This window comes from Eutrigla gurnardus, assembly GCF_963514095.1.
Source record: "Eutrigla gurnardus genome assembly, chromosome: 10".
NCBI lineage: Eukaryota > Metazoa > Chordata > Actinopteri > Perciformes > Triglidae > Eutrigla > Eutrigla gurnardus.
In genome coordinates, this window is record NC_139924.1 from 25,938,539 (window position 1) to 25,950,557 (window position 12,019).

A 12,019-nucleotide genomic window follows, 5' to 3' on the forward strand; every position below is an offset into this window, starting at 1 on the left:
GCAGTGCACACGTGTTCAGGGTGGGACTCTCATCAAACGTGAGAAGTTTGAACCAGATTGGATGATGGACACTGAAGTTATAACAGTGGCGTATTGTGGCGAAGCATGAAATTCGTCCGTGTTCATGGCGCTGCCCTGGCCACGCCCTTTGACTTTTGTAAGACCTTTCGATGATTTTGCATCGTTGAGGCCTCTAGAACAGTCTCTGTCAGTTTGGCAGCAATCGGATGAACGCTGTAAGAGGAGTTCGTCAAAATACAATCCCTACAATAGGTAAAATGGGAAAAATGGCCTAAAATGGCTGATTAACTGTAGCGCCCCCGAGTGGTCAATCTTGATAAAACTTTCAGGATATGTTCCAGGGAGAGATGTCAACACATCCTGCAAGTTTCGAGCAGATTGGACATTGTATGCTGAAGTTACAATGACTTCCTTTACACTGGCAAAACGCAACGCCCTGGCCACGCCCTTTGACTAATGTAAGACCTTTTGATACATTTTCATCATTGAAGACTTGAGTACATGGTGACCAAGTTTGAGGTGAATCTGATAATGCTGCTAGGAAGAGTGCGCTGAAGTACAAAATGTAACACTTTCTATTGCCAGTAGGTGGCGCTCTAAATATGAGTCAATATTGCAGTGCAGATGTGTTCAAAGTGGTACTCTTGACAAACATGTGAAGTTTTGATCATATCAGACAATGTACATTGAAGTTATAACAGTTTAGATTTTTGTGGTCAAAGCATGAAATTCGTCCATGTTCAGGACGCCGTCCTGGCCACGCCCTTGGACTTATGTAAGACCTTTCGATGATTTTGCATCATTGAGGACTCTAGAACAGTCTCAGCGAGTTTGGCATGAATCGGATCACCGGTGTAGGAGGAGTTCGTTAAAATACAAACCCTACAATAAGCTAAAATGGCCTAAATTTGCTGATATACTGTAGCGCCCCCGAGTGGTCAATTTTAATAAAACTTTCAGGATATGTTCCAGGGAGATATGTCAACATATCCTGCAAGTTTCGTGATGATTGGGTTAGAGATTATGGAGTTATGTGTATTGATTTCTAGAGCCCCGCCCCTCCGATGTTCATTGGCTGATAACTTCTAAACGCAACGATATTTTTCAAAGCCTTTCATAGCACTTGATCAGCTTGGTCTAATGACAATTAATGGCAGCTGCGGCTGCTTGGTCAAGCTGACCAACAATTTTGGTGGGAATCGGATCTACGGTTTAGGAAAAATAAGCAAAAACATGTTTTGCACAAAATTCAAAATGGCGGAAAATTTCGGTAGGCGGACTTTGGTGCCATAATTTAATTTTTTGTAGAACACACGGATCTGCATGTCTGTGCAAAACTTTAAGTGAATTGAAGTTACGGTGTGAGCTGGCCATCCTTCTTTGCGTTAGGTGGCGCTAGCGAGCCAATTTTTTGTGGACAACTACGAAACCTTTAAAATCATTGAATTTTCGCCGTTTTCTATTAGCACACCAAATTTGGTAAGCTAATTATTTTGCTAAGGCCCCCAAAAAGGCCGTGATATGGGAAAAATAATAAACGACAGCATTTCAATAGGGCTTCGCAGCCCGACGTTGTCGGCGCTCGGGCCCTAATTATGTTAGCTATTAGAGTTTTGGTTATGGGAAGTTCTTTATTAACCACCAGAAGCAACAGATTTCCTTTTATCTCATATTATTTGATAGTGTATATCCAACAGAGTACATACAGTACAGTCTTCTCCAGCGGTGAGCACACACACTTACACGTGTCCTTCGTCCTTCAAACCTCGTCGACAACAAAAGAAGCATTTCTAAAGCCGCGCTGTCTTCTGCTTGAAAACCACACTGAAGGAAAAAGAAGCAGCCCTTTGTCTTCGGGTGTATGAAGTGGACGGAAATATGAAAAACTCTCCTTCTCTGCCTTTCTCACACACACACACACACACACACACGTTGAAGTGTGAAAACCACCTCTGTAGCTCTGCAACACGTGTGATGGGCAGAGCTTTGCAGAAGTCTGAACTGAAACATGCCCTCGCCTTTCAACGCTACAAGGCTGCGGCTGCTTTCAAAGGCGCTGCTGAATAATAAACTCTTCTTTTTATAAAAAAAAACATCCAAAAAACTTAAACTTCAGCATAAAAAAAACGATTTAATCCAATCAAAGCTCTTCTATTTAATAATTTCCATCCAACGTGATGGGATTTATCCTTTTGTCTGCTTTTCTGTGGAACGTTCTCTAACCCTGAAGGGCTGCTGCAACATTTAAAACGTAGCACACGAGGAGACCTTGGTCTTTTTCTTCTTGCTGAAAACATTCTCTCTTCTTCACCTCCTGCTGCATGTGTCCAACGAGGAGGGATTGTTTGGCCTGCAAGCATCCATGACACCACTCTGTGACTCATAATGGGTTAATCACCCCGAGACCACCGAGGTCACTGTCGACACTTGTCTTGTCTTCCTCTTAAAGTCTCTTAAATTGCATCCATGTTTCCCTCAAATCATGTGTGGAGAGATGAAATGAGCAAATGTGTTTTTTAGAGAAACGAGGCGTCCTTTCGTCTGTTTCTGATGACGGCAGCAGCTGATCACAGCTGGATCAGTCGGCTTCAACAGCTGGAGAGACTTGTGTGTTTGTGCACACGTGACCTTTACTAACAGTAACACTAATGAAGCCAGTTCTCACTGGCAGACCAGCTGTATTCTCTCTGTAGTTGTTACCTATTAAACAATGTGCATTCTGTATTTATATGATACACTTGTGTATTTCTGCTGGCAGAATGCTTTATTCTTATTTATTTATTATTTGCATCTGTTTTTATTGAGATGATTTTGATTGTGTATTTTAAACACTAGACTTATTCATCAGGCTAAATTTTTTGGGGGAAATTTTAATTATGTAACTCATAAAAACCCCAAAATAATAATAAATAATGTAAATAGTGTTTCTTGCTGACAGACTCTCCTACTCACTAACCGATCATGAAAAGACAAATCTTTCTAATAAATGAAGAACGTTGTTTGTTCCGAAAAAGAGTGAAACATCAAACTAATCTGTTATCTGTCTTCATTGATCAGATCAGACCGATCAGCCGCAGCTTCCAATCAATGACTGATATGAAATGAGGGGGCGTGTCGGCTGTTAGGCTGCTCTCCTGGATCCTCCTCACGTCTCCACAGAGATCTCTCCTCGGAGCAGGAATCAGAGCTCTGTGGCGGACCAGACTTCCAGTTCAGTCAAGGAGCGAGGAGATATTAGATCAGAAACTTGGGATGGACCCAGGAGACAGGAGAGGGCTGCAGAGGTGGAGAAGGAAGGGAGAATACAGGAGAATATTCTAAATAATCAGATTTTCCCTCAAGTTAAATGTCAGTTTTGCTTAATCTAATGAAAAAGGGCTGTATCATATATATATAATATAGAACTTGAGCACGGTTCGACCCGCTCCCCTGGATCTGCTAAGGATGTATACCTGCACACTCCCCTACCTTCTCCAAACCCGTCCTCGACTCCTTTTTCCACTCATTACTTCGGTCACGGACAATAACAGATGGTGCAGCTGCTGGTTTAATTGTCTTTATTACAGAGGCATCTGCTTTCTGCTTTTTTAATCCAGAAAAAAAAAAAAAAAACGTAGCATCATGCAGGCAGCCGAGGCCACGTTTGTGAAATTAGAAAGTTAACAGGAAGAAACAAAAGAAAAAAAATCTTAGATTGTAGAAACGGTATTTTCCTAACTCAGCAAATCACAGTGAGACGTCTGTTTTTAGGGTGGAAGCTGGTTGAATTTGCTATAATGCCACGGCAACCTACCTTGCTCCAATTAAAAGCTTAAAACTAATATTAAAAATTGGTGTGTGGGTCCTCACGTGTTGCTCTACACCTACAAGTCTATAAATGAGAGAATCATTCAGTTATTTTCTTAGCTTGTGTTGCACCGAGGAGCCGAGGCTAAAGGAGGAAACGGCTCTTACAATCATTTTCTAACTTGGATCTGCAACAACAAAGAAGCCGAGGGGGAAATGTCATCCGTGCATCATCCCTGACGGCCCCGCGTGAATGAATAATTACTCTACTTTGACCCGGAGGAGGGCAGGGAAGGTAAAGAAACCTCTAACCGTCTCACCTTGAATCCCTTTCAAAGGGGAAAACCCTGCATCATGACGTGATAAGACGTTGACACTGAGGAGGCTGTGACATGCCGAGATCTTTCAGAAATAAAAGGATCTTTCTAAAAAAACCGCTCAGGGAAATGAAATGATTCACCCCAGCAGCTCAGTACGTGCTCTTCCTCAAAAAGATGAGATGGGGTTCATCTGTGTAGAGGAAGGAGGGGGGGGATTGGTTTGGCTGTGTTGAGCGAGCTGCAGTCGTGTCAGGAAGGAAGTAAGGCTTTAGAAATGCCTCATTGTTACCATTATGCTTAATAATTTGAATGACATCTCAGTGCATGACTCAAAGGCACTTGTGTGGGTGCTGGCAGGGGTTATTAGAAATGACTCCCCCAATGATGCGTGTCACTGAAGCAGCAAATTAACATGAGGAGATGGAGGCATGTTAAAAGCGGCGGAGGACGGGAGGGGAAAAGGGCTGAGATGGAAGGGGACGAGAGGGAGTGATGTGAAGGGGAACAGGGAGAGATGCGGAAAAAGATGTTGCTATTTCCACTCTCTTTGTTGGCGGAGGCGCTCCGCCTGCTTGTGCTGTTCCAGCTCCTGCTCTGTTGAAGCCTTTTCTGAACACCAGGTGCTCCTATTGTGATAAATGATTCTCAACTGTGCCGAACAATGGCGGAGGCAGCCAGACATATCCCTCATCAAATACTTCCACAGCTCCTCTTCCACAAACTACACAATGAGCACGGCGGATCGCGGCAGCTTGCAGGTTGTTTGTCTTGCCGCCACACAGGACTGAAGGCTATTTCTGCTTCCTGCTTACCACCTTACTCTTATTGTAGAAACACGCCATATGGTGACTGACAGTCCCCTGGAAGATACTACTGGAGGATGCTCCTGCCTGTTGATTGGCCAGTTTCGTGTCCATCTTCTCTGCTGCTCATTTTGCATCGTGCTCTTTGCTCAGTGCATCCTTTTGTTTCCCTGTCTCCTGTCTCTGACAGCAAACAAGGTTTGATGCATGTACAGTGCCTTCACCTTTTTTTACGCCCAGTAATTTATGCTGTCAGGGTGTTTCCCTCCGTTTGGACGGGCTTTCATGTGTGTGCAGAGCGGTATCTCGGGGTGTTGACACGTTCCTCCGTGTTCGGCTTGAAACAGACAGCTAGCAGGTAATTGATGGGGGGTTTACTGCCACAGGCAATGCAAACCGGGAGGAATCCCCCCCACCTGCTTTTAACCCCATCAATTGGATTAGCAAAAGGTTTGTAAACAAGAGAGGCGATCCCAGCAGGGTGATGACTGTTTTAAGTTGAGGCCCACCACAGCATCAGCATGGAGTCGGGATGGGGACATTTTATCGCAAATGGTGATCTTGGTGAAATTTGAAGTATTGGTGATAAAAGGCAAATTTGAAAAAGACAGCATAAAAAAACATGTATTTATGTCTTTTTTATTATTATAATCTTCTTATTTAAGAGTATATGATTGAAGTGATATGTTTAACTGCTATTTTAAGGGTTTTAACTCTCAGGACCTCCTTTTTAGGGTTAGGGTTAGCCCTTTTAGGTCACTGGACCATATCTAAAAATATTAAACATGAAAAAAAAACTTTTTTTTTTTGGTCATTAACTCATGTTCTCATCATGTATATCAAATGTGAGTTCATTTTCATAATTTCAACCCTATTAATGCCAGTTAATATACATAATGGCACTTTTTTCTTTACATCAAAAATGAATTATTATTATTATTATTTATTTTTTTGGTGAATGCAAAGCGGGGATTTTTTGCAGGGATTATCAGTCTGGGATATGTCAATGATTAGCAACAATATTGATTTTGATAGATTATTACTTTTTGAGTTATTACAAAAAATACATAAAAATCACACTCTTCCCCTTAAGGCCCTTTTAGGTCACTGGATCATATCTAGAAATATTACAAATATTTTGCTGATTATCATGAATCGCAATTACTTCAATAAGGATAATTGTGACATTTAATTTTCATTCCATCCCATAACATGCAAGAAACTGAAGCAGTTTCATGCAAAACTCTGAAATAGTACCACTGAAACTTGTTGATCCTGGACCTTCAGCTGAAGGTCCCTGTCCTTCTATATATCCACAGAGCTGATATCCAACTTATGTCTTCACATCGTATCTGCTACCAATGACATCACTTCTCCCATACCTCCTTGTCCTCCGAGTAAAAACCTCTTCCCCATCTGTCCTCGCTCCCCAGCCACACAAAAGTCCTGTTCAGCATTCATCCAGGCATACGGGCCAAGATTCTGCTGGTGATAAAACCCCATTTATCAGCTGGAAGCGTCCGCAGACTGCAGATGTATCCAATCTCTATGCTTTTGATGCCAGGGTCACACCAGTATGACTCTGGCTGGCTTACCGAGCCCCCAGTGGTTACCCGCTCAAGCTCAAGATCTCATTACCGAGTGGTGTGACTTGCTAATGAATTTGTCTCTAATCATGTTATTTGTAAGTGTCTCACAACTTTGGGCGAGGACGTTCTCCCAACAGGAACAGTAAACGTCTCTCTGTGGGATTGTTTTGTGGTTGATTTGGCAGTTTATTTCAGAGGAATCCCAATTTGAACAGGTTTGAAACAGTTGAGTTATAAAAAAACAAAAACATTTTCTTTGAATTCTTTATTTATTTCCTATTTAAATCAGCCAAAGCCACGATGAGAAACTGTAAGCTTCATATACTTGGGGTTGATTACTGGACCTGCTAGCATTCGATCATAAACGTTACACACATGTAATAAAGCTTTTTGAAAAATGTGCAGCAGCAGCATTGTTCTAATCACTTTGCAAATATTGCCTCAGAGGAATAAAAATGGCATCACGCTTAGATCCAATTTGTGCTACACTCACCAATTACTTTCACGGTCCACTTCCCGTCTAATACAGAAAGGCCAGATTATCCGCTGGATGTCTGGGTGCTGCACACCCTAATTACAAACACAAATTGGAAAAACGCAACTTGTGACAAAAAAAAAAGTAGCATGTGATTTGTCCTCTTTCCAAGAAAAATATTTGCACTGATTCACTTCGACTCTGTGTCCTCAAGGAGATAACTGGTTGCCGAACGGAAAGGCCCACTTAATGTAACATTTGAAGAGTTTTTGATCTTTCTATTGGTCTTGTGATCAGATAAAGCCGTAGCATGGATGCTGTGTGTCTAATTGGGTTGAAGTATAATTAATCTTAACAAGTACAAGCATAGTTCATTACATGACTGATTAAGAGGATATACAGAGGAAAAGGCAGAGCATTAGGTTATCCAATATAGCGTGGTGCTTTGAAAAGCTGTAAATCTGCAGACTTTTAAATGCACATAACCCAGTTTACTCCACTTACAGCTGTTTGCTCTTTTCCTGGTGATGCACGACTTCAAACCAGCTTCATTGTTTCTGATGGCTGCTCACATCTCATCAAATGGATGTTTTGTTCTGAATGCTGAGTAGTGAAAGGTCCAATGTGTGACATAAGGGACCTGATGGGATGCTTAGTGGGTCTCTCAGAAAAGTATCAGGACCTGAAAAGTTTTCAAATGTTTCTTGTGATTTTTTTTTAATCACACAAAAGGAATTTTCATCTTCATTCCTTTTTTTTTTATTTTTTTTATTATTGCCCAGAAAAATCTTCAACTTGCATTTCCAATCCCAAAAAACCCCCAGAGAAAAGCACTAAAATCCTCACATTTGAGAAGATGGAACCAGATTACCATTAAGTAACTTATATGATGAATGGATTCAATGAATTTATTCAATGGATCAATCAATTATTTAGTTTCACAACTAAAAACATGACAGATTCTAGCTCCAGTATGTTCGAACCAACAGTCCCGTCCGTCACAAACTCATTTCTGAGTTTACTTACTTTACTTTATTTAGTTCACACACACGATGGAGTCACAGGGAGCAGCACGCCACAGCCATCCAGGAGATAGATGCGTCCTGCCACTGGATAAATTGACTTTCAGAAACACTGTGCGAGGGATTTAGGGCCAGAGTGACAATGATGGAGAGATGAATAGGAGGGAGAGATGAGGCGAGGGTCAAAAGGGAAGAGCGAGTGAGGTGAGAGTTGGGAGAAGGCCAAGGCCGGTGTTAAATGTCTCTTAAAGGCTTGGAGATTGGGAGACGAGCGTTTCAGAATAATAGACCATCAGAGACAGGGCCATAAATGAAGATGAAGAAGGCTAGCCACACATAGATGAAGGGAGCATGAATATCACATATTGTGGAATAAATCTACTGGTTATTTAAGCTCCCACTGAGGTCACATCATTTCCATAAGCACCATGTTATTGTTTATAGTGCCTGATATGCTTCACTTGTACAGCATTAGCTCCTGTGACCTCAGTGCTGAACAATGACTCTTTGAAACAACAAAGAGCCACACCAGGACAGCGATTCTTCAGAGGATCTGGCAGGTCTGATAAAACGAATGAAACCTTATGACTTGGCAAACTAGCTTCATGGTTAATGCAGGACTTCCTGGATGGAGGTGGACGTTATTGGAGGATTCTTCCCCCTGCGGGGTAGTAAAGTGATTTGGCCGTACTCTGCAGATGTGTGCTGTATAGAGGAAGAGACGGTCGCTGTCTGCTGCAGGATGGATGAGACGAGGAAATGAAAGCGAAGTCGACAAGGGATCGGACTATGACTTGGATGCCAATGACGGTATCCAAGGAGCGACGACGGGAATGATGAGTACGGTTGCATCTCTCCACTTTTGTTCCAGTTGCTTGCAGTGCAAGATCTAATTCCACCAAGTCGGAGCATCACCTCGTATAGACAGGAGATAAATTGGCATCCCTGTAATTGCCTGGACCTTTAACCTGGAGGCAGGAAGTGATCACTTTACCCTGGGAGGTCTAGCGTTTGGCCTCTATGATAGAACAGTGTCAGCTATTGACACACTGCAGTAATGGCCTACCTTCGGGCTGGTAGCTTCACACAGAGTAATGATGACCCATGCTCGCCTGCAAGCCACTGCTTTTCTTCTCATCGATGCAATTACCGCACTGAAGCATGGCCGGCCGAAAGCCCCTATAGCAAGGAGGAGGATCACAAGTCCCTGCTGGTCCCCTTTTACCACCGGTCCTAAAGCAGGAGAATACTTCCAAGGACAACAACAACGGGTTTTTTTTTGTTGAAGTGTGAAGCTAATTGGTAAATCTGTAACATTGAAATGGATACAGGAGATGCTCTGTGCACAGGTTGGCGTGATGCATTAATTATTGTTGACGCTCATGTGCGTTTAGCCCCCACCCGTGAAAAATGAGATGACAAAAGAGGTAATTTCCTCTTTCTCTCACGATGGTGTGTAATTGTGTGAGCTACAGCGAGGGTGTGTGTGTGTGTGTGTGTGTGTGTGTGTGTGTGCTTTCCCCTCACCATTCCTTTCATCAAAGACCTTAATTCAAAGTAATTATACAGATGGATTGAAATATACAGCAAGACAGGGAATCACTCCAATTATGCAGAGTTGATTAAAACTTGGACCCCATGCCAGGGTGCTGCAGGAGCATGGGGGGAGTCAAGATGTGCACCGTAGAAGCACTGAGCACGTAAGACCGGCGAACATCTGCACCACGAGGACCAAAAAACCACACCAGAGGATTTTCAGTGTTTCGAGAAAGTAACAATATACAGTACGACGGTCTTGACAGAAGGTAAACTCCTCACGTTGAAATCTCATCGCCTCCTAATGAAGATGGATGAGTGCTATTCATTTACTGACAAACGCACGCAGTATACAGCACAGCCCATCTCCTGTGTTGTGTCACCGCGTATAGCTACAGCATTTATATGAGCAGCGGCGAGGATAAGTCCTTGGCATCTGGAGACCATGGTCAGTGGAGGAGAACGAGGAAGAGACAAAGGGAGGGAGGAGGAAAAATCTGGGAGATGGAGAGTAAAAGAGAAACGGACACAGAGACAAAGAGAATGAGAAGGAGAGTGAAAAAAGATCACAAATAGGGAGGTACAGAGTGAAAAGGGCAAGACATTTGTCACCCTCTTCTACAGGACCATAGGAAGGAAGAACAATATCATTAATCTCCTGACATTTCAATATTGTATTAACCTTTCTAGTGGAATTCTTTGGGCTCATTAGTCTTTTTTGAGGGGTAGAAAAATAATAATCGATAGAACAAGCTCTGGACACGAGCTAGAAATACACTGCAGTCAAATAAGATACAACCTCCAGCCAGTCATGTGATTCCGCCCTGTCTTTAGCAGTTACTCCCTTTTGTACTTTGAAATTAATTGGTTGAAATACAAACGCAACAAATAAACGGAAGAGAAATGGCCGCGAATGGGCGTAGCTGTTGATCTCGAGTAAGTCGGCGTCATAAAAGAGACGAATGGCTGCGCTGTAACGGCTTAAGATGGCAACACAAGCACATCAGCCATCTTCTGTGGAGGAGGAAAAAAGCCCCCCAAGGCCACACAAAGCGTGATGAACCCATGCCTCCCCCCCCTCCCCTCTCAGTCAGTCAGTCAGTCAGCAGGCTGTCTGCAGCAGAAGGTTAGAAAGACAGAGAGAAAGAGATGGTGGAATAGAGGCACAGAGATCCAAAGGTACCCACACCCTTTTAAAAACCCCACCGCCACCATCCTCCCCTCCTTGTAATACCTCCACTGCCTGCTCACCCTTGTCCTCACTTTTCATCCATCAACCAGCCATTCAAATCACCAGCACTCCCGGTCATTTGACTAAGAAAACACCCTAATTTATCCCCATTATGCACCCTCGCTGAACATCAAGCACCGCCGGGGCCTTTTGTCAATCATCATTTACATTCAGCCCCTATGATTGGTCGTGTCAGTGTTTTTGTTGAGCGTGTTCAGCAACGCTGGAAAAAAAAAAAGCATGTTGACTTTGAATGTGGTTTTGTGTTTGCATTGGGCATTCTTAAGCTTGGGGAGGAGGCGTCTGGGTTCAAGGGTTATTTCAATACTGTCGTTATAGGTATACCTAACACCTTGGCTTAGACGAGGGTCTGCTAATGGGCTCCTTTGAATTCACAGGGAAATGAGTCACACACCAACACTGTAGGGCTTTTAATCAGTGAGCTATTTAGCAGAAATCCATCACTTGAGAAAGATTGTTTCAGATAGGAGCCATTAAAGAGGGGGTAGACAAAATAACATGGACACATGATGGAAAAGGACTGTTAAGTAGGACGAGTGCATTATATATTATAAGGTAATGGATTTAGATGTTCTGCACACTCTTCTACAAACTATCTCTCCCTTGTGTATCTGGTTATTTTCAGCCATGCAGCCCCAATGTGGCCAATCAATGAGCTAGACTGTTGTTATGGCGATTCACAGAATCTTATCCCATATTTAATTTACTGCATTTCTTCAGACAACAGACATTCCCATCTGGTTGTTATTTCTATGGTTTCTCAATTACATTTTCAGAAAATGTAGATAATCCTGATGTCAAATAATTGACAAATGCTGAGATGATTAGTTCATTATTATTGACATTTACTAACAGGTTTGATAGTCAATTGCTGGTGTTATTTAGGCCCATTAAGCAGAAATGCTTCTAAATCTTAAGTAGTCGTGAAATGTGCAAATTGGCTGGCTTCCTCTCTTCTGTGTCAGTGTTATTATTGTATGGAAACGCTCTCCAGGCCAAAAATAACACCAAATATCTCCTCCAGTGTTTCCCCTCTATTCATCCTGCAAATCTGTTTTTTTTTCTGTCCTGATACCGATGCCTAGGGTTTGGTTATGTGCTGAAATCGATACCCAGTGTTCATCCACTGGATATCCACTGTATGCAGAGCTTTTGAAAAACAAAATATTATTATTTTACTTCCCTGATCATAGTTGGTTGGAGTTTTGTGTTGCA